Raw genomic sequence first — 23,817 nt, 5'->3', positions numbered from 1 at the left:
AGGGGTTCCCAACCTGTGGCACTCAAGATGTTGATGAACTACAACTCCCATAATCCTCAGCAAAAAATATTGTGGCTGGGGATGATGGGAGTTATAGTTCAGAAGCATCTGGAGTATCACAGGTTGGGAACCCTATCCTAAAATATGAGCAAACACCTGAAGTGTTTGGAAGATTTAACAACTAGACACATATATAATCTGCTGTTTGTAAGACATAAGCAAATGCTGGGGATAAATGAGCATTCAGAGGTATCTATCTAGCTGTAGTTCAAGGCAGAATGCTAAGCTAGATGTTCCAGCAAAGCAGTTCTTACAGTCTTGTTGACTCTGGCTATCCAAAGCAAGTTTAAAACTCTGCTTCACTGTGAACATGAATATTTCTGATACTATTACTAGAACAAAGAGGTCTGGTGAAGTTTCCAACACATAAAAGGTAGGATCGACCTAATGTTGATACATGATGAGTGACCCCAATGGGGCTGTCTGTATCAAGGCTACGTGATTTGCTTTCACACACATATAACTGAGGTGCACTGACAATTTGTAAAGGCAAAGTTGAAGTGACAGACTGCATTCTAATATGTTTTGATCCACTGCAAAAGCAGTTGACGTGCCCAGCCCCAGGTGTCCATCCTTCTTTTGCCCTGTCCAGGGAAAGTAAAGAGTTACAATATGTCATGTTCCATTACCACTTCCATCACAAGGCAGTGAGCTGTTGCAGCACAAGTAACAAAGGATGAAGGGGAAAGCCTTGAAAAGAATCATACAACCTGTGATCTGAAAAACTGCCATCTATGAGGTTTTGCCATTGTAATAACAAGTTCTGCACTACCGGAACCTAGTCTAGAAAGTCTGCTCTGTTTTGGATGAAGCAGTAAGTGCGCTGGAAAGAACCCTCAAAAAGAGAATTACCGTATGTTCTAAGATGGTGGCTACTGTGAGATGTGCTTGCCTTATCATATTAAAAATATAATATTTATTATTATTATTTATTTTTATTTAACACACTTCTATATTACCCAAAACTCACATCTCTGGATGGTTTACAACAAACAAATATCCCCCTTTCCTTTGAAATTATTGTTTCTGTTCATGTGCAGATTTATGCAAACTTACATTATTAATCTTTCAAAATTCATGCAATTTGTCCACTAACATTTCGTTAACTGGTTGACAGCCCTGCAATTAATCTATTATGTAATCATATTTTGCTTACTGGATAAATAAATGACTGTTAGTTATCCCCCCCCCCCCCCAGATTGGGCTCAGTGAAACCTCACATGCAGAGGAATCCTCTGAGGCTCAATAGAGCTCTGTTTTTCTTATCCTTCACTTGCCCCCGCAAACAACAACAACCCAAAACAAACATGAGTGTTCTGGGTTCAGTCATTTGGAGCACTGAAAGGAATGGAAAGTTCATATTTATGCTCCATACCATGCCACCTGCTATTTCTGTTCCACGCAATCTACCCAACTACTGTAAATGTAGGTATGAATTTATACACATCTTAACATTGTTTTAATAAAATATGATTGAAAATATCACTATTCTCTAATGCTAATATTTAATCAACACCAAATAATGTTTAAATCAAGACTAATAAATTAAATGAATTCATCCACTAAAGAATAGATTATAATCTTTATTAAACAATGGATTATATTTCTGTAATATGTCTTGCCCCAGCTAAGAGCCACAATTATACATTATAAGACATCCATAGAATAATTCAGAGCAGAGTAATTATAATTCAGCAAAACACTTCTTCTGCCTTGTATCAGAAGATCCGCACAACTATCTTAGTTAGTTCATATAACTGTCTTAAATTATAAATCTTCCAAACCATCAAGAATAACAACTAACTAGGAAATACTTTAATGTATGTAAGACAGGGGAGGCTAGTCTCAGGCACGGTGGAAACTGGGCTAAGGGAGCCCAGCCCAGTTTCTGCTGTGTGTGGAAACCACCAGGAGCCGAGTGGCTCTCAGCAGAAAGCCCGCTTAATTGCCCCCCTTAAACGAGGTTAGCAGAGCGCACACTCCACTAACCCCGTTTAGTTGGTCACGTGTCACCGCAATGCAGCTCCACGCTGTGGCAACTCACAAGTAGCCCCCCCCAACTGGGAGGCTACAAGCCTCCCAGCCCTGGGGGGCTCCCTAGAATGCCACGTGCAGTCGTGCAGTACATACTGGGACTTCCGGGGGCCTGGAGGCCCCCAATCCCCACTACCCCAGCTGGCTCTGTGACAGAGTCAGTAATCATGTGGGTGGCCGATCCAGCCACCCAGGGCGAACTGCCTGCTCGTCTGAGAGCAGGTCAAGCCCGCTCTCCCCGCAGATCCTTCTTAGGCTCTCCACACTGCTTGTGTGGAGAGTCTTAATACTTCCTTGCAAAACAATACTTCTAACCCAGTCTTCCAAAACCAAAACTCCAGCTTAAAAAGAAAAGAACCTCATTCATTTGATCTTTAATCTTTTCACATACAATTCTCCTTTGAACTTCTCCCAAATCTTTTCATGGTGCTGTCCTCTAGCCATGTGTATCAGCAAGTGGTATGGAGAATTTTACTACATTAGGTGCAAAATTGCAGCCAGAATGTGGTAAAATGATCACCTGTAACCACTTAGCTTATGTCCATACTGTGGTAAATTAATCTAATGTTAGAGATGGTATTGGCTGACATCCAGACTAATGAAGCATGTGTGCAGCACAGGGAGCAATGTGCTGAATTCCAAACTAAAGCAATGTAGACACTCATATAGCGAGGGTGAATGAATAGCTTTATTACGATCAATGATTAGATGTACAAGCAAACCAATAGTACTATATTCAGATAAGACGTTTAAGAGAATGACTTCTTCATTATGAGCCCCACCGCCCACTGAAGTTGTCTGGAGAGGTCCGTCTCTAGTTGCCACCAGCTCAGCTGGTGGCCACACGGGGGCGGGTCTTCTCGGTTGCTGCCCCGAGATTGTGGAATACGCCCCCTACAGAAATACGATCCTCCCCATCTCTGACCATTTTTAAAAAGCATTTGCAAACCCACCTCTTCACCCAAGCCTTTTCAGCTTTTTAAATTTTTAGGTTTTAATCTGTGTTTGATTTTAAATTATCTACATTGTTTTAAGTTTATGTGTAAGTTTTATACTTCTTTTTATGTTATTGTTAACAGCCCAGAGATGAAAGTTTGGGGCAGTGTACAAATCTGATAAACAAGATACATAAAAATAAAATAAGAATTCAGTCATACAGTGTACACCAACAAAGTAGCCATTTTCCTTCTGTATCCTCAACAAATCAATAGGCAGGGACCACTTTGGACAATATGTGCCCCACCCACTACACAATGAAGAAAATGCACTCATGTTCCACTCCCTTTTCTGGTGCACTTTTCTGTTTGGGGGTGGGGAGGTTTCAGTGAGCCACTCCCCCATGCGATTGCACTGCGCCGAACACCATGTTGGGAAAAGAGGAACATCCATGCTTATGCCTCTCAGCACATGGGGCATGAGATGAGAACCAGCCCACAGTTAATGAAGGAAACCAGGAGAGCTCTCTTCTTACTTCCCAGGCTTAATAGTTGAGAAACAATGATGACATATTTTCATGAAGCTCAATGGGCTTTGGAGAGAAGGGGAGAGTGACAAAAACTGCCCCTCCCTGTAGAACCAGACACCGTTAGAGAACCAGTGCTGTGTTAGCCTCCATTTTGGCCTCTGGTTCTATGGAGTGAAGAGTATCCTTGAACAGAGAAAATAACAAGGAAGGGCAGGGCTGATTGTCTGTCAAATTAATGTATGATGGTTATTTTGGGGTAGGGAGAAGAGGAAAAGAAGATTGTAATTGCAGTTAATCCATATGCTATTGCTGCAGAACTCCAAAGGTTAAAAGGTTAAAAGAATGATAGTGACAGATAGGGATGAATTATGAAGGCTTCTTGGAAAACAACAGTTCAATGAAACTGTCACTTGGAAGTGGGGGTGGAATTACCTACTATTGTACAATAATTGCCTTAAAATTTCTGGCGTCATTTTTAGAGGCTTTGCTGGTTTGGACATTTGTACTTTTCCTTTTCAGGTGCAGATTTCTTGTGATGAAATAGAAGGTAAAGGTAAAAAAATATGAAGATTATCTGTTTACTGTTGATGTATGCTAGACAAGCAGCTGGCAAGGGAGTATCTGGCTTTAAAATGAATATTTCAGGCTACCTTCATATTTAACAGACTGAATGAATTAGAATGATAGAATAGCTTCCCAATTGAGTTCCAGGGAGGAAACCTGATCAGCATGTGCAAATACACATTTGTGCAATTCGAGTTCCTCTATTGATATGAAAGGAAGACTTAGGCCCAGTTTATACATGATGCAGAAAAGCAGGTCTGCATGCACGGTTACACACACACACACACACACACACACACACACACACAGACACACACACACACACACACACACACTTCAATAGTTCTGAATCCATGTGCTGGGCTTTTTGTATACAGCATTTGTACACTAGTGCAGCTTCTCTGTGGATTATGAATAAATGGGTGTATGAATAATGCACATGAATGAGCTGGTATAGATTGAAGATCCTTCAAACAACATGATATGCCACATGGAATCCTGCACAGGTAGGTGCTTTTGAGCACCTGATGTCTCATAAATTAGCACATATTTCCAAGACAACAGCCCTATTCATGTGCTAATGTACACTTGTACAATCTGTGTGCTGAACACAGGTACAGATATATATGTAGGTAAAAGTATATCATCTTGTGTTGAATACAAGTACAGAATCACACATTATTATTTTACATATTTTATTTTTATTTATATCCTCCTTCCTATACACTTCCTATCTTTACCCTGCATATGAAGGAGCCTATACCCAGGTTCACATTTAAAATGAACACATGTGCAGTCATTCATAAAATGCATGTTCATGTGTACAGACATTTAGATAACATAATGTCTGTCCGGGGAGGGGGGTGCTTGAGGGAAGGCAGGATCCTATCTACCTTCCCCAAGATGATCGGAGCCTTTTTGGGGCTCTGCTGCTCATGCACCCACATGACTGCCATGGCAGTGGATGCCCAAAGTGGGATCAGGAGGAGGAAGTCCTGGGAGTCCCACAACCCACAATGCACTGTGAGGGCAGTGGAGAGGCAGCCCTCATCAATGCAGCAATTCCTCTCTGTGGCTGGACTCGACTGTGGACTCTATGGCTGCTTTTCCCAGTTGCCGTTTGCAGTGCTGCAGACAACCAAAAGGTGATGCAGGACAGATTCCTTTCCCCTCCTACTCACTTTTTGCCTGGGTAGCGGATCTGGGCTAACCAGGTCTGCAGCAGCTGGGTCGGGAGGCCTCCTGGTGGGCTTGGGTTCTCTCCTACCCAAACAGCTTGTGTTGTGTCTAAATAGTGCTAATACGGTGGGGTTTTTTTAACTAGTAAGTATTTACTAAGTGAATGTACTCAATACGCAATGTACTAGTGTATGCTTATCTTTTCTCTCGGAAACAAGGAATGCTGTATACAAATCAACCACGGCCAGAAAATACTGAAGGTGCTTTCAGGACAAAGTCCGTGATTGTGATTGGGGGTGGGGGGCATGGTGGGATGAAAGAGCAGAACTGGCTTTGACACATCATAGTGTTAATTGTAGGCAGCATCACTGAAGACTAAAATAGAGAACCGATAATAGCATGAAGCATGAAAAGGAGGGTGTGAAGAACTCAAGTCATCAGAAAGAAACTGATTAAATTTTAAAGACTCAGTGACAATTCTGCTTGACATTGTCTTCCTTCTCCGTCTTCCTTATGTTTTTAAAGGTATGAAACCTTATGCTTCCACTTACCAAGAAATGAGAAGGCAAAATATGTGTGAAGTCAAGAGTGGCAAAGGTCCTGTAAATCCTGCCCTAGACAGAGTAAGTCCAATTCCAGAGAACATGCACATAATCACCAGGGCTATATATGCAAAGCTCTGTCAAGCTTTCTTTTTAAAACCACTGATTAGCAGTTTGGTAGGGAACGGCATCTGAATTCAGTCCCCAACTTCCCCTCCTGATGCAATGATAGGCAAAAAATGGTTTTGCTTGCACACTCCTGGCTATTGGTTTGGATTGGGAAATCATATGCACAGGATGTATTTTCATGCATGGTTTTTATTCAGCTACGTATCTATAATCAGAAACTTACATCTCCATGTGTATAGCTCAGAGCATGATCAAGGAGAGCAACTTTTGTGTAGAGATATTCCCCCGGGAAAGTGGTAGACTTCCCTGTAGTGCACACTCTATCTTGCATAAATGAAAATTCCTGTCAGACAAATTAAAGGCTCACCAATAGAATAATATAACTAGTTCTGGCCAGAGACAATTTCACAAATATATTTTCAAATACTTTTTGGGTACTGGGGGATGGTTCAAGACTGGATGAATACTGGCAAATTTCATGAGGGAATCCACGACATATCTGATGCATTTTCAGGAGGCTGAAGTGGCTTACCAGAGTGGTGGCAGGGTTGATTTGTTTGCTTTCTTTTATTACAAACTAGTAATTTTAAGCCCGTTATAATAACGGGCGCTAGGTGTTGTTTTTTTAATTTATTCCTTCTTCCTTTCTCTTGCCCTTTTTTGGGGGGGATGCTTTCAATTTGCCAACAGCCATTTTTAGAACATAGAGATTAAGCCGTGCCATATTTCACACTAAAATCCATTTTGATAAAATACTGCTTACCTATCGCAGTTTTCTTGTCAGATCAAGATTGGCAGACAGAACACCTAACCCCAACTGTTGCATATTAAGAAATATTTATTAAGCAGACAGATAGATTCATAATACTGGGGCAGCGATGTTCTGTGAAAAGCAACAGTACTTTCCTCCGAGTAAACTTGCACAAACTGCAAACTTAAAAAGAGGAAGTGCTACACTCGGTTGGAGAACATACCTGCATTATTAAAGTGCTGCAAATAAAATCCGCTTATTAACATGCCACATTCTGCAGTGATTGTTGTTTTAAACGATCAATATTGAGACGGCAACTTCTGTGTTGAGCAACCGCCCGCCCTCCCAGCTGCCGAGACCTCTTCTGCCCGGGACCACGTAGAGAAGGAGAGAGGAGCTCACATGCAGAGCTCCTCACTCCTTAAAGCCTCTTCACCTACTGCCGCTTTGGCCGAAAAGGACGCCTATTGCGTTCTTTTCGGCCAAAGCGCCAGTACAGGAAGAGACTTTAAGGAGTGAGGAGCTCTGAGTGAGCTCCTCTCCAGTCCTCTCGGCCGCCGCCAGTGGGGCCAGGCTTCTCGGCAGCGGCCGCCGCCAGCGGGGCCAGTGTTCTCGGCGGCGGCTCGGCCTCCGCCAGCGGGGCCAGGCTTCTCGGCGGCGGCTCAGCCGTCGCCAGCGGGGCCAGGCTTCTCGGCGGCGGCTCAGCCGTCGCCAGCGGGGCCAGGCTTCTCGGCCACCGCCAGCGGGGCCAGGCTTCTCGGCCGCCGCCAGCGGGGCCAGTCCTCTCGGCCGCCGCCAGCGGGGCCAGTCCTCTCGGCCGCCGCCAGCGGGGCCAGTCTTCTCCACGCAGCGGTGGCCGCCGCCAGCGGGGCCAGTCCTTCCTGCCGCCGCCGCCTCTCCCTGCTCAGATACAACATGGCCACCAGTGTCTGGGCAGCCGTATCTTTTTGGCAGTTCTGCGCACGCGCTCCGCGCATGCGCAGAACTGCCCAAAAAGACACGGGCAGCACGGCCGCACACCTAACCATTTTATGGTATAGGATGCTGCCCTTCTGCAGGCAGAAAGACTTGAATCACCGCCGCATTTCCAAGCAGCTGGCTCACCAGTCACCATTTTTCTTCCTGGAACACATCAGGGAATGATGACATAGTGTAATTCTCTGGTGGATTCTGGGGCGGGGGGATATGGGAAGCTGCAGCAGACGGTCAATGGGAACTTTGTGGTCAGTGCACTTTGTGAAGAAGTATTTCTTGCATATTAGTTTCATGGGATGATCCCAGACTCTGGTATTGTGAGAGAGGGAGAAAAAGTCTCACAATCCACTTTCTCCACAACATACAGCATTATACAAACATCAATTATATCCCCCTTAGTCACTATTATTTTCTAAACTAAGGAGCCCTAAATACTGCAGCCTTTCTGTGGGTGATAGCATCACATGAAGCACTGCTTTCCTAGGGAAGCAGTGTTTCAAGTGATGCTATTCCCACAGAAATAGTGGAATAAATATATTGTTATATGTGTGTAGGTGAAAGACTTGGAGAGGAGAAAGGCACACTGATTTCATTATTCTCGAGAGATCTCTAATTCAGGGTTAATACAGTCCATATTCTGCAACCAAATAGACTAGAACAGAGTATATAAATGCAAATCAAGCTGCTCTAAAATGAAGTAGAATTAATGTGCATGATTTATTCTGGTTTTAGAAGTTGTTTTGAGTGTATTTGTCTTGAGGTAGGGGTGTGTATGTGTGTGTGTTGCAGCCACGCTAGCATTACTGTGTATAGTTCTGGTCACCATATCTCAAAAAGGATATTATAGAGCTGGAAGGGTGCAGAAAAGGGCAATCAGAATGATCAGGGGCCTGGAACACCTTCCCTATGATGAAAGGCTGGGATTTTGGATTTTTGGCATTTGGGATCTTTAATTTAGAAAAATAGTGACTAAAGAAGGACATAATAGATGTTTATAAAATGGTGCATGGAGTGGAACAAGTGGATAGAGAGAGGTTTTTCTTTCTCGCAGCACTAGATCCAAGGGTCATCTGATGAAACTGATAGGCAAGAAATACTTCTTCACAAAGTGCAAAGTTACGAAATTTATGTGATGTGATTATGGTCACTAGCTTGGTTGGATGGCTTTAAAAGGAGCTTAGATGAATGCAAGGAGGACAAATCTATCCATAGACACCAGTCTTGATTATAGGGAACAATGGTAGGAGAGGGGCATTGCTTTCATTTCCTCCTTTTGACTTTCCAGAGGCATCTGGGCCACTGAAAACAGGATGCTGGACCAGGTGGATTTTTTGTTCAATCCAGCAGGACACTTCTTATGCTTGCGATGATGGCTTCCCATTCTAGAAGCTGGTTATTTTGTTCATTATGTCAGAGTCATGGGTATGAGCAGTGTGTTAAGGTAAGGCACTAGAGGAGGGGCAGACAGAAATACTAGGTGTTTAGGGGCGTGTGTGTGTGTGTGTGTGTGTTTAAAACCCATGTGAAGAAATAGAATTTGTGCAGCATGAACAAGTCTCTTTTCTTTCCTTCCTTCCACTAGGAATGAAGAGGTGCTTCCAGTTTGCAACTCAAATCATTATCTAATTTCAAAACTTTGGGGCTAGGATTAAATCTATATTTCTGTGCTGCGGGTCCCACATCTGGTCGTACAAAGAGTACAAAAGAGTTCAATTTTCCCTCACAATCTATGAGCAATTTAAAAGATTAGTATCAAGGAAACTATAGCCCACTTCAGATGTTATAAATCACAAGCATGAGTGTCACTTGTGAGGTGGCCGGCAATTCTGTGAACTGAAGCCTTGATCGATAAGGGTTGCAGCTCATGGGGCCGTCAGACATGCTTATGGCACACCCCATTCAGACAAACACACTGTAAGCATGGTCATTGGGCCAGTGGGTAAGTGACAGTGGTGGTGGTGGGGAGACTTCCTTCCTGCTTATGGTTTATAATATCTGAAGAGGGTTTACATGCTGAGCAGCATATTAATGTACATAGGTTTTCACAATGCAAGTTAGCTAAAAATGTCATCAGATAGTGAGGATGGAGACAGATACAAGAATGATCCCTGAGGGAGTCTCACTATACTTTATTTCTTGAAGTCTTGCATGCTAGACCAAGATTCTTTCAGTATGTCCAAAGTTAATAGCATGGAAAAAAGGAAAAGAGCGTGCAAGGCAGTCAGTGTGCTAAAGAAGATTTATGGCTTTCTGGTTAAACAAGAACCAGCAAGCCGGCAGTGACAGTTGTAGCCATAATGTTTCTCCAGCGTGAAACAACTCAAGCCACCTCAGGTCTGTGAGACACACTGGAAAAACTAGGTCTGTGTGTATTATGTAGTGTACATAATACCAGCAGAAAGGCACAAGAGTTTTACACCAGCTGGATCAGTGTCTGTGGGGACATCTTTCTGCTTCCAGAACAAATAGGCTGTCACTGCAAGGAATTGATTTGCTCTGTGTAGGCACTTCCATCTTTTTGGTGAAAATGAGTAATCGGTTTCAGGCAGTTGGAGCATGTCCGTCATCATGCCCACCTCCCATGAGTGCCTCCATGCTGGTGAGCTGTCATATCAAAGCAAATTTACCTTTTTGGAGGAAAAAAGTTTTATTTAATGTGGTAAACAACAACCAATTGTTCTTATCATGCAATGGAAAGTGTGTAGTATAATGCATTAGAATCTGACACACTAAATAATAGCAAGTGTTAAAAAAGATTCTTCTGGGAAGACTTGTTGGATCAAGGGTTAAGGCTGGGTTTCAGGATTGCTGAATGTTTGCTAAGGCCTTTCAACTGAATATGATGGATAGAACCAGTTTTATTTTCAAATAACATTTTTCACCTACGGCGCTGGAAAGACAAAAAGTGAATGCTGCTAATCAGAAAAGGGTAAAAAACACTATGTAACAAAAAACCAGAACGTTCCAAAGGAAGCTCATGAATATACCTTGCTACTTGTGATCTCATCGCATTCTGAAATATTCCATACACTTTGTGTTTTTATATTTTTTATTTAACTTGTTTTCTTTCAATTATTTTAGGCACTATGTAAAGATCAAATGTCCCTTATTTGGGACCTCCTTCAGCACTGCTTCCTGGTAACATATGAAGCAGCCTCCAGTGTTCCAGCAATGGAAACAGAAGCGTGTTCATAACATCTCTATGTTGCCAAAGTATTCAAATAGGGGATCATAAGGAGAAAGGAACAGTACAAATTCGTAACAGCAAAATGATTTTATTTTGAGCAGATTCAAAGTGCACACCTGCATCCAACCACCCATTTCATCCACTCATAAGTCTTATTCAGACATTATGTTGTATGAATGTACAGATATCTGTACGCACGTAGATAGATTTTTGTGTGAATATCTGTATCTGTGTTCATTTTAAAAGCACCTAGGTACATATGCCTCAAATGAATGCTACCAGGTTGGTTCAAATGAACATGGCCTCAACACACAAAGAGGGGTAGGGATGTGCCAAGAGTGCACCTGCCTCGATGTCCCAACACACAGTCGAGATGTCCTTCACTTGTGTGGGGGGACATTCACCTGTTAATCCAAATGGCCCCTAAACAAGCACTCTAAAAGCCAGTTTAAACAGAACTTTGTAGCACATGATGTCAAATGACATCAGGGTTTATGGTGCGTTGCCACCTTCTTTGCCTGTTGGGTTGGTGATCAAATGAACCTTTCCTATGAAGGTTCATTGAAGGTTTCCGATGAAGGTTAAATGGCCTTCACATTTAACACCACCAAGTTCTACATGGCAGCGTGTAAGATCTATCAGACCATGATGACCAGGCCTTCCCCTCGCATCAGCTCCGCACAGTTTTCAACTGCCACTATTTTCTAATGCTCCTATCCTATATATTCTGTTTTAGTCAGGGCTTTTTCTTTATGTACATTATAATATCATAGCTCCCCTGCCCCTTTTTCAGGGGTAGCAGTTTTTAAGTATCACATAATAGCTTTTAATATTAGAGTAATAATTTTAAAGAAACATAGTTTTATGACCTTCAAGTAGTGAGTTATACTCGACTGCAATCTTGAATTGGGGTAGGTGACATAATAATAATAATAATTATTATTATTATTATTATTACATTTATATCCCGCTCTTCCTCCAAGGAGCCCAGAGCGGTGTACTACATACTTGAGTTTCTCTTTTCACAACAACCCTGTGAAATAGGTTAGGCTGAGAGAGAAGTGACTGGCCCAGAGTCACCCAGCTAGTTTTATGGCTGAATGGGGATTTGAACTCGGGTCTCCCCAGTCCTAGTCCAGCACTCTAACCACTACACCACACTGGTGTATGAAATACACCCTTGAGCCATTCCTATGTGTCCCAACAGAAGTAGCAAATTTGGTTAAAATCAGTTAGACGGTTCACAAGTTAGCCCAGTTATGCCTCAAACATTCATGCATCTGCCATCCTGAATGGGGTGGATGACATCATCACAAACTATGACACTGAGGTGTCCTTATGTGTCCCTACAATTGTTCCAAATTTGGTTCAAATCAGTTAGCTAGTTCACAAGTTAGTTCACTTGCGTATGTTTTATTAGTATGAAGGGTATATTCAGCTGCCCTTCTCCTTCTGCTGCCTCGGTGACCCAAGGGACTGGGTGGCGGGCTTCCATCCCATTACACAGGTCTTTTATAAGGCTTACTTGTGCTGCATGTTGTTGCTGCACCAGGTCCTTAATTAGGCGTTCCTATTGGTCAAATAACCATTGTTCAAACTGGGAGATATCAATAGTGAGGGCAAAAGGGGTTTTAGAAAATTCCATATATACGGGGTCACTTACCCTCTTTGGAAGAACCCCCCTTTAACAGTTCAGGCCACGATGTCCATAACAACCATCCTCTGTTACGTGTCACGCACTTGCCTGTGGCCACAGTCTCCAACTGCCCCCCCCTTCTGCTCCAGTTCACAGGCTGTTGAAGTGGCCTCAGAAGTGCTGGGTAGGGGGTTAATTGTCACCCTATTCCTCTACCAGCCATCAGGGAGAGGGGTCAGACCGCTCCTCACCAGGAGTCTCTAGGGCCAAGTCTCTAGGCCCATCTCTCTTCATCCCTGGCCATCCAAATCTTATATAAAGTCCTGCAATCAGGGCAATCTCAACCCCCCTCTCCTGTCTCCACCCTCTCCAATCTAGCTGCCTGCATCCTCTCTCCTTCAGCTGTTGCCCGTCTTGCCAACTGTTGAAGTCCTGCCTTCTCCTCTTTGCCACCAGGAGACAACCTGCTGGGCCATTCTGGCCCACCCACGGTCTGTTGGTTCCTGGGTGTCCTGGCTCTCCCTGACAACTGCAGAATGTCCCAGCTGGCTTTGCCTGTACCCAGGAGCTGTGTGGCTTCCGTCTTTTCGGCTTTGCAACTGGAGAAGTACTCAGGCCCTCCCGTGGCCAGAGGGAAGGCCCGACACATGCCTTTAAATAGAGATGGCATTTCAATGCATTTTAAAGCTTGATTAAGATTTTTTAAATATATAAACAAATAAAATACATATGTCTTAATGATATTTAATAGGCCTGTGCACATTCACAGAATTCGGATTGAAATGATACAAATTTGAAAATATAAGAATCGGATTCTACAGGCTCTGCCAATATTGGATATCAGATCAGATTCAGAATCCAAATCCAAATTTGAAATAAAATTTGGATTTCCCTCATAGTGGTCAAAGGAAAAATGGGGGGAGGGGGAAGGTGCTTGGTCCCAGGGCCTCAAAACCTGCCACACATGTGGGTGGGGGGAAGGGTCAGGCCCCCCTCTAGTGGACTTGAAGATAACTGGTCAATCCCTTGCCAAATGAGTTCAGTCAAACTGACTGGCCGGACTGGCCCATTTGGCCAAACCTGTCAGATGGTGTCCATGTATGCGTAGAGGCCAGAACTGTTCCAACACCATGCAAGTGGCTTCCTAAACAAGGCAGCATGCACACTTGGGACTCCACCAGGGAGGGAGAGTAGCAGGGCCAGCCGGAGAAGCATCTTACCACCTCTTTTGCTGCCCCTACCCAGCTGCCCGGTCACTGTTGAACCAGTTTTCCCAAATTGGGCCTGGTTCAGTTCAACTGTGGACTGAACCACCCCGGTTTAAGGCGAACTGTTTTGGCAGCAAACCATTAATGCATACCTCTACATGGGACTACTAATAAACTATTTGTTTAATGTATTAAAATATATCTTCCCCTTTACCTTTTTGTGTCAAGGGCCCCTCAAGGTGCCTAATAAATCATGTATCATATAAAATATGTTGTGCATCAAGGTTGGGGGAGGTGAGGATAATAAAGTTGTGACAAAAGAGGCATTGGTTAAAATAGGAAAGTGTATGGTGTGTGTGTGTGTGTGTGTGTGTGTGTGTGATGATAAAAGCCCTTACACATGGCATGCTTTATGTTCCTCACAAGAGACCACCAGGGTGCACATGACTTATTAAAGGGTTTGATGCCATTTCAGGTATGACTGCACCTCCTCCAAGAAATCAACGTACAATTCCCATTTGCTCTTCCTGACCTCACTGTGCTTTGAATTGATGAAATGCAAGCGACAGTTTTCCCCCCAGAAACCACAAGGTAAATGTAACAAGTAATCAATCTTCTGAACAGCAATCAGGCAACCACTTAACTAACATGCTACACAAACATAATAATTAATCTGAGCACTGACCTGAATAGCAATTAATATAATCACCCTCAATTGGCATGTTCGTGGTACACTGGTTTTGTTTCCTAACTTGTCAAAGTTAGGATGTTATGCTCTGTATAAATAGGCCGCTTGGCAACAGGGAATGCTAATTTCAGGCGGAGTAGGTGACGCCAACATAGGAGCAGTACAGGGTGCTCACACAGTTGTGTTCAGAGCAAAGCAAAACACGGTGTCAGTGTCAAAGCAGAACAAAAAGGACAACTGCTCTCCAACGAACAGGGGGAAATGTAGACTCCTAACCACAAATGACAGACAGATTCTTGTGGTCTGTGAATATTAAATGAGGCAAATGGTGGGGGAAAGCTATTTCCCTGGCCTAAGGTTCAACTTAAGCTGATATGCTTGTCTTTCCTTCCTTAATTAAAGGCCTGCTGCCACATAAAAGACCAGAGGCTTAATTTTTACCCAGTGTGAAATTAAGCAACCTTGATTTAATTGCCAACCAAGAAAGAACTAGAAGGTAGGCTCAAACGTGGGGCTGCTGCCAAACGCATTAGGCCCATCTTCATTCTTTCTCCTCTTCATGTCACATTAAGGCACATTTACCCATATCATGTTATCATACAATGGTGAGTTCTTCCACCTCACAACACAGGCTGGCACTGATGTGGGGAGCTATTAGTCCAAATAGCCACTCTGAATACACTCCAAATATTAGTTTAAACATGTTGTGTTTAATAGGAAAGCTATGGCCAAAGAGGCAAAGCAAATCCGTCTACCAAAAAAATAAAAATAAAAAATCATATAAATATAAATTTATTGTTATAGTTCTCCACCTTAGTCGTAGGTGGGGGGAAACCTATTACAGAGAACAACCTTAACATTTTGGAAACCAAGCAGTAGAAATTTTAAAAAGCTAGGCAAGTTGCCTTTTAAGATGGGGGAAACAGACACAATGCACTGCAGACTCTCAAACCCGCTCTCCCATCTCCAGTCTTCTTGGGGAAGCTTTTCAGAACAGTCCGTTAACAAAGCAACAGAGGGACAGTTCAGACGATACTTTACTGGCCCATACAATCAGAAAGGGGATGTGATAAGAGCACACAAATCTTGATGCCTTTTGCATATACTCCTACACCCTCACAGTACATTCCTTAAAATACTTTAGTGTGTGTGTAGAGGGGCCAATCAGATGAATACACACAATACACACAATACACACAATACACACACACACACACACACACGAGATGTGCTGTGAGGCCTTCAATACATTCATGGAGGATGTCACAATGGGCACACATTCAGCATGTCTTCTTCCTAATTGGGTGGGTCACGACAGTAATGTCCGAACCAGCCCAGAGACATTTCTCCCTTGTTTTGCTAATCCTCAAATTGGTTTATAAGCAAGTGAGTTATTTTTAATTTTTTTTTCTTTAAACATCTCAGTTAATTTCTGAGTCTATTTAGGGCAGGGCTGCACAACTTTGGTCCTCTTGCAGATGCTGGACTACAACTTTCATCACCCCTGGCTACTGGCCACCGTGGCTGAGGATGGTGGGAGTTGTAGTCCAAAAATCGCTGGAGGGCTGAAGCTGTGCAGACCTGATCAAAGGTAAACCTAGATAAGTTGGCTCCTCTCTAGCTACTGTAGTACTAAAATTATGGGACAAATGTTATGTTATGGGACAAATGTCTCCCTGCACCTCTTTGCTTGCCATTCGTTCTCTTTCTTTTTCATTCATGGGGGTGGGCGGGGGGGGAGCAACTGATCTCTTCATCCCCCTTTCTGTCCATTTCCAAATTCCCAAAGTCTTTTCACTGGCAGAAGAGATAAAAGCAGCCAACCCAAATAAACACGACTCTCTAGGATCTATGAAGAGGCCAGCAATATTACAGAGAGCAAGTTCATAGAGATGTTACCGTAAAGCTCAAAAATCTTAGATAGGTCAGCATTTTACTAGAGATGAAGTGACAAACTGAGCTGGGAGAACTATTGGCTTTTTGCTCTCTGACACGAAGAAAAAACTGTGTTGTTTTCTTCCTTAGCCCTGTTGCACAGCTCCTGATATAAATGATTTATTAGTGAAGTTGAACAGCGGAAAAATCATGCAGCCAATACCAGAACATCCCTTCAAGGCAATCCCAGTGCAGTTTGTGGCTTTCACTCCCATTGAAACTGATAGCATGCAGAGAGTGCAAGATCACTGCTCATCGCATATATATGTGCTGTCAGACAGACAACTCACCCCAATTAAACTTAAGTGCTTGGATTTAAACCAATTTAATTACACTGGCTTCAGTAAGACCCAATCTGTTTATGTCCAAGTACTTTAGCTTAACAAGGCAGTAGATAGGGCTGTTAGAAATCCTGACCATTCAGTTGCCCTCATCCTTCACATATCCATCCTCCCAGGATTATAATGGGCAGGCTTTGCATCACCATAAACTGCCTCACTATGCCTTGGGCTGGGGAACAACTATTGGCCTGAGTCATGCAGCTAGTTTTTGTTGTAATAAGCCATTCTTCTCATCCAGTGTTTCTTAAAATTCCTTCTGAAATCTCAATCACACGATTTCTCTGAACTGAGATTGGCAGCACACTTCATTTTTATACCTCCAGCTGTAAGACCTATTCACTCACAGGTGAGACCAAGACCCCAGTGACTTCCTGTGTGAGTCACAGCTCTGGATGTGTCTCTTTTGACAGACTGGCGCATAACTGACTTATCCTTGAGCCCAGCAGGCAACCTTCTCTGAGGGTAATTCTGCTGCCTCTCTGTATTGGGAATAATTGAATGCTCCAATCACGGCTAATGCGGAGACAGGGAATAATTACCTGCCCCCAGCCGGATGCTGTGGAAAGAGGCAAGGTGAATCAACCATGCAAAAGCAAGCTCTCAGTTAAGTGGGCACTTTGGGGTCCCAGCAGCCTTTAATTATTTAATGATTCCATTTCTCATTGGACTTCCATCTGCCCAAGCACACTCACTACTCAGAACTTCATTCCTCTGGAGGACCAGAGGAATGAAGTGTCATGTGGAGCAACCATTCTGATGGCAAATTAATTTCCAAGAATAATCCTTCTGTCTAGTCTTCATAGCAGATGGACCCAATTCCTATAATTCTAAGGGCCATTTTTATCATACGAGAGCTGCTGCATTAATTGTTGAGAACTGGGAAAGAATTTTTGTTACAACTGGAATTTAATGTTTTCTTTTTAATCCATACTCTGTTAACCCCCTTCCCTTCTCTGCTCCCTAAAACTCTCTCTTCCCTCTCTGCACATACCTTTACTTTATTGCTTTCTAAACACATCAGGCCTTTATCCAATCTCTCCGTTGCTCCTCCACCATATGTCTGCATCCCATGTTCCTTTCCCACCCACCCCCCTGCATGTACCCAATAGTATGCTCTTTCTTCTCTGCAAACCCTGAAGCTCATAAGAACATGAGAAGAGCCCTGCTGGATCAGACCAAAGGTCCATCTAGTCTAGCATCCTGTGGTGAACCAGATGCCTTTGGCAGCCCAGGAGTGGTAAATAACTCTCTCCCACTGCTGTTTCCCAGCAACTGGTATTCCGAGGCCATCATCACATCTTGTGAATTCCATATATTAATTATGCACTGTGTGAAGAGATACTTACTTTTCTCTGTTCTAAATGTCCTGCTATATCCATTTCAGGAAATTCAGGACAGAGAAAAGGAAGTTATCTCTGCATCACCATCTGTTACTCCCTTCTTTTCCCTCGCCTGCCACAGGTCTCTATTGGCCCCATTGCTCAGTAGTAGTAGTAGTAGTAGTAGTAGTAGTTCTCCTCCTCCTCCTCCTCCTCCTCCTCCTCACTCTCTCTCTCCCCCTCCCTATTCAGGTATGAGCATACTATGTGTGCACGGATAGAATTGCCTAGCCTCCCCCACACAAACATACCAGCTCAGCCTGTGACTACACACTCCCTGTGCTTCCACCACTTTGGTGTTTGCCCATACAGACAAGCATTGAACTTGCAGAGACCTCCCCGCATTCCAGAACCCTGGCCAATTATGGTTCCAGAACATACACAGAAAGTCTCCTCTGTAGACAAGTGCTCAATATGTGGAGAGCACGTGACATGGCCACAGAGCTTATTGGTGCAGGGGTTATGTGGCTAGTCAACATGTTCTCATTCTTCATCTACCTGGGTACAGCAGCTGACATACTGCGGAACATTACTCAAAGTAGACCCATTGAAATGAAAAGGACAAATGAAATACTTAACTTGTCCTTTCAATTCCAATTAGACTATTTTGATTAATTTTACAGTCAGCCACTGTATCCATTTTGATAATGCCCCCCCCAATTGCAGCAAGATGATTTCAGCAATTCAACAATGAAGATAACACTAAACATTAAATAAAATTTCATGATTGTTTATAGAGGATTTTTAAAAATAGCTACAGAGAATATAGTCTGAAATGGAAGATGGGCATGGAGTGGGAGAAGAGAAAGGCATCTAACTCTTCCTGCTTGAAAATTATCCCCTACACCCAACAAAAGTTGCTACCCTTGTTAGGAAAAGAGAGAGCTCAAAGGAAGTCCCCCTTGCTCTGTGCTCTGATCTGATCTTCCATTTCAAATGCACTGGTTATCAGATGAATTCGTTTCACCAGAATCAGCTAATGCCGTCCTCAACCCTTTCAGTTCTCTTTCTCCATCTCTAACAACTTTGTCTCTCTGGTGACATTTCCTTATCTCTGCATGAAGTCTGTAAGAGACAAGCAAACTGGAATGGTGGTCCACTATCAAACAGAGTTTAAGGGTTGTTTCTTTATAGCACCTTCATTAATGGTGTGGAATAAATATCAAATGGCAGTACTCTGTAGGACCAGAAAAATATGACACTGCAGCCTCCAACTGATAAAATGGCCAAAGGAAAAGTCTGCAAGAAGCAAGAGGCAGGGACGCTTGGATGGCACACTGTGCTTACCTGACTGATGGACACCATGTGCTCACTCTAAAGGGAATGCTGGACACTGGAAAGAACTGTCAGTTCCTACGCTGGCCCAGCCTTGGCCTCTCTGGTAATTTTACCAGCTTGACTCAAAAAACCTTTGCACATCATGCCAGTCAAGTCTGTGTAAGAGCTTTTGCCTGTTCCTCTAACACTGTACCATGCAAGCAATCCTTGGTGGCTTGGACAGAGCATAATTTGTATGATATACTAAAAATGCTGGCAGAGGAACCACACAAACAGGGGTGTTTATGCATAAAATGGCAAAGGAGCAACAGGGAGGTGGTAGCAACAACTTCACTTTAGGTACATGTAAAGTGGATTTAAGTGCTGGGTCCAAGCAGCAGTTCTTTGTCTCCCCCCTCCCCGCAGTAACATGCAAAAATATGACATCACATGATGTGACTGCATTGCAGTTCCCCTCAGGTCCACTTCATTCACTGCCAAGTAGAGACTGGGAAAATTGCAATATGAGGTTATCATTTCATACATTTTATATTGCTAAACATTTCAAAGAATGTAATGTACAAGGAATTACAAGAAACAAGGAGGAGGAGGAGGAGGAGGAGGAGGAGTGTGGCTAGATTTTAGTGACAGTCCCATGATCAATTCTAGCCTAAATCTTGGATAGAATGGATATTGAAACTTCTTTAAAGAAAACTGTTGTGATAGCCATTTCTCAAACACATTTCTCCACTACCTTTGATTCAGAGAAGATCAAACAGAGATGGAAGGAGTATACTGAAAATCTGTACAGCAGGGACGTCAACATCCATGATGCTCTAGAAGATATCCCCTACTTGCAAGAACCTCTAGTGCGGGAAGATAAGAACCTCTAGTACGGGTTAGATCAGCACTCCGGTCATTACTAATTTGGAAAGCTAAAGGAACTGATGGAATAGTTATAGAAATATGGCAGGCAACAGAAGAAGAATTAGTCAAGACTCTAACCAAACTATGCCAGCAAATTTGAAGAAAAACACAGTGGCCAACAGATTGGAAGATGTCAGTCTACATACCCATACCAAAGAAAGGAGACTTAACAGATTGTGCAAACCATCCTTAATTCCACATGCTAGCAAAATAATGCTCAAATCATCCAACGCAGATTAGAACCCTACGCGGAAAGGGAAATGCCGGATTTTCAAGCTGGTTTCAGAAAAGGGTGAGGAACAAGAGAAATCATTGCTGATGCATGCTGGATAATTGAGAAATCCAAAGAATACCATAAAGAAGTCAATATGTACTTTACTGACTACAGAAGAGTCTTCAATTCTGTTGACCATGACAAGTTGTGGGATATCCTTAGGAAAATGGGTGTCCCAGAACATCTCATTGTTCTCATGAGAAACTTATACACAGGACAGGAAGCCACAGTCCAGACGGAACATGGTGAAACAGACTGGTTCCAGATCGGCAAGGGAGTAAGACAAGGCTGTCTACTCTCACCTTCTTTATTCAATTTATATGCTGAACATATAGCGAGAGAAGCTGGATTGGAAAAAGATGAGCGTGGTTTTAAAGTTGGAGGAAGAAACTTCAATAACCTGCACTATGCTGATGATACCACTCTGATAGCTGAGAATGATGATCTGTAAGCTCTAGTAATGAAAGTCAACGAGCACAGTTTAAAATGGGACTACAACTAAATGTAAAGAAGACTAAACTAATGACAACAGGAACAGCAACCAGCCTCAGAACCGACAATGAAGACATTGAAGTGGTGGATAGCTTCTGCTTTTCAGCATCTACCCTCAACAATAAAGGATCCTGCAGTCAAGAAATATGCCGCAGACTAGTACTTGGTAGGGTAGCAATGAAGGCCTTGGAAAGGATATTTAGATGCTGTGATGTGTCTATATCTACAAAGATTAGAATCATTTGGACAATGGTTTTCCCTGTGACACTCTATAGATGTGAAAGCTGGACTTTGAAGAAGAAAGAAAGAAAAAGCATTGGCACTTTTGAACTTTGGTGATGGAGAAGACTTTTGAGGATACCATGGACAGCCAGGAAAACAAACAAGTGGATCATTGAACAAATCAATACAGAATTTTCACCCAAGGCACAAATGACCAGGCTCAAACTGTCATACTTCAGACACATTATGCGAAGATTCAGCCACTTGAGAAATCCATAACGCTGGGGAAATTTGAATGAAAGAGGACGACCAGCAGCAAGGTGGATGGACTTGATCACAATAGCAATGAATGCACCACTGAGAGACCTTAAAGGCCAAGTTGAAGACAGATCATCCTGGAGAGAATCTATCTATGTGGTCGCTAAGAGTCAATACTGACTTGACGGCACTTAATCAATCAATCAATCAATCAATCAATCACCTTTGCTACAGCTCACATCAACAAACAAACAAACATTAAAGGAAAGTAGCACATGCTACTCATTCCAATTTTTTGCACAAGTCATGATCCAAGGCAATGTCCAAGCTGCCACCTGCGAACTCGGTAGTGTTTTTCTAAATGTTTCCCTCTCAGTATCTAGCTCTCATTCCTTGCAATGAACTTTTCACATTCCTTTTAAAATTTGTGCATAGTTCACCTTGCTGGATTGCGGGTACAATCTTTTATCATCATTTCTGCCGTCACTGTGTGAGGTTTTTGAAGGTCACGTCACAGAGTCCTTTCCCCCAGAAAATCATGTGATATTTAGTGGTATGCCACAAAATATTAGAAGCCTATAGAAAGTTTCCAAAATGATGAATACAAAACAGATATTAAGTGAAAAATACTCAGATAATTTATTTTGCTGGCAAAATATCCACAGCTTGGAAATAAAGATGGTATTTTTTCCTGCTATGGAGATGACATCACTGTGTGTAGTTATTTCCAGTGGGAATGCAAAATTCTCAAAATATCATTAAAACATTTTAAACTGACATTTTACGCCATTTTAAGGATTTCTTTCTTTATGCAAAGAACAGAAAACCATTAAACAGAAAATCAAATCAGCCAGCATTTTTTGTTGCCAAATGATTCAGAAAACAATTCATTGACTTGCAAGTATTCTGCTGGAGTATAACCGGGGAAGGAAAGAACCCAGTTCCAGTACTATACAGTCCTTTTGTGACAAGCCAATAGAATTCATGGACTGTATTGATAGCTAAGGGGCATCCTAATCCACCTAATTTGGTTTGAAACTCAAGTTGAGCCAAAAGTTCTTTCAAAAGAACTTTCAGCTCAAAACTGGGAAGGCGGCAACAAGAGGTAAAAGATTCCCTGACATTATCTTCTGACTTGCTTTCCCCACCTACCCCCCTACCATTGATGGCTTTCATGTCTTAATGGTGGCAGCATTCCTAATACTCCCTTGCCTTGCAGCCACCATTTGAGTCAATCCAAGTAAGGGAAATTCTTCCTGCCCTCACTTAGATTCTCCTGCAAACAAACAAACAAACAAAAGTTGTGGGAATACCTAGGAATATACCTCCCCCATTTCATGCCTGAAAAGGTTCCCCAACATTGCAAATGGGGTGCTGAAATTGAGGGTAATTTTGGCCCAGCCATAAACATCCCCCTCTCACACAAAATGGAGTGGGGATTTGAAGGGGAGTTGGGGGACCCTTTTATATATGAATATCTTCAGGCAGTACTGAATACCAATATTCTCCTGAGAGAATACAGACTCACTGTGGCCTCTCCACTTTGTATTTGACTTTACAAGCTGGTTCTCTCTTCTACATCATGCTAGCCTTGCTAGACTGAGAAGATTTGGCTCTACCTCTCAACTCACTTTTTAACTAAGGTTTGGCTTAGGAACCAAGGAACACCTCTAAGAATTAGTGTCCCCAAGGTGAAGAGACTTTCCACATCACACATAAGTTTTATAAGATAAGGAACCAGTCTGGACAAGTGTCTGGTGGCCCACATATTGAAGGCAGGGATATGGTGAAAACACAGCCTGCCCTGATGTCACTAGAGGATGCTCTGATGCACTGTTGAGACATCCTTTAATTACTTGAGAGGGGCATTCATCCAAATTTCCCTTTTGCATGCTCTCCAAAACTTTGTTTAAACAATTGACAGGTTTGGGAGCAAACAAGTTTTGGAGTGCATGTTTAGGAGCCTTTCAAATGAACATCTCTTGCACACAATTAAAGGATGCCCCAACAGTGCATTGGTGTGTTCTTTAGTGACAGCAGGATAGACAAACTCTTGATGTATCTCCACCCTGTTTAAATGTTGGGCTGGTACTTGTGCAAACTGGCCCTTAGTTTACCTCATTCACTTCAAAACTGACCCAGATACTGGATTAGAACTTCCACAGGGAAGTGAAGATGGAAATAAAAGATAAGAGTTGGGTGTCATCTGCATACTAAATGATCTTACCACACAATTTCATATACAGTAATCCCTCGACCTACGAACTACTCAACTTACGTTTTTTTCGAGTTACGAGCGACAAAAAAGACCGGA

At 42.8% G+C, this 23,817-nt stretch overlaps 1 protein-coding gene and 1 long non-coding RNA gene across 13 annotated transcripts in view; one reads left to right on the top strand and one right to left on the bottom strand.

The window, feature by feature from the left end:
* The window catches only part of NTNG1 (netrin G1), a 334,331-nt gene that overhangs the window by 238,145 nt on the left and 72,369 nt on the right, over positions 1–23,817 (bottom strand). The window lies entirely within an intron of this gene.
* LOC128322688 (uncharacterized) lies at positions 4,079–9,092 on the top strand. The gene is made up of 3 exons (XR_008305885.1): positions 4,079–4,112; positions 5,828–5,925; positions 8,985–9,092. It is a non-coding gene; the product is annotated as an uncharacterized LOC128322688 (long non-coding RNA).

Source organism: Hemicordylus capensis, chromosome 4, assembly GCF_027244095.1.
Source record: "Hemicordylus capensis ecotype Gifberg chromosome 4, rHemCap1.1.pri, whole genome shotgun sequence".
NCBI classification, from domain to species: domain Eukaryota; kingdom Metazoa; phylum Chordata; class Lepidosauria; order Squamata; family Cordylidae; genus Hemicordylus; species Hemicordylus capensis.
The sequence above is the reverse complement of the archived record's forward strand: the minus strand, read 5'-3'. Positions and strand labels throughout refer to the sequence as shown.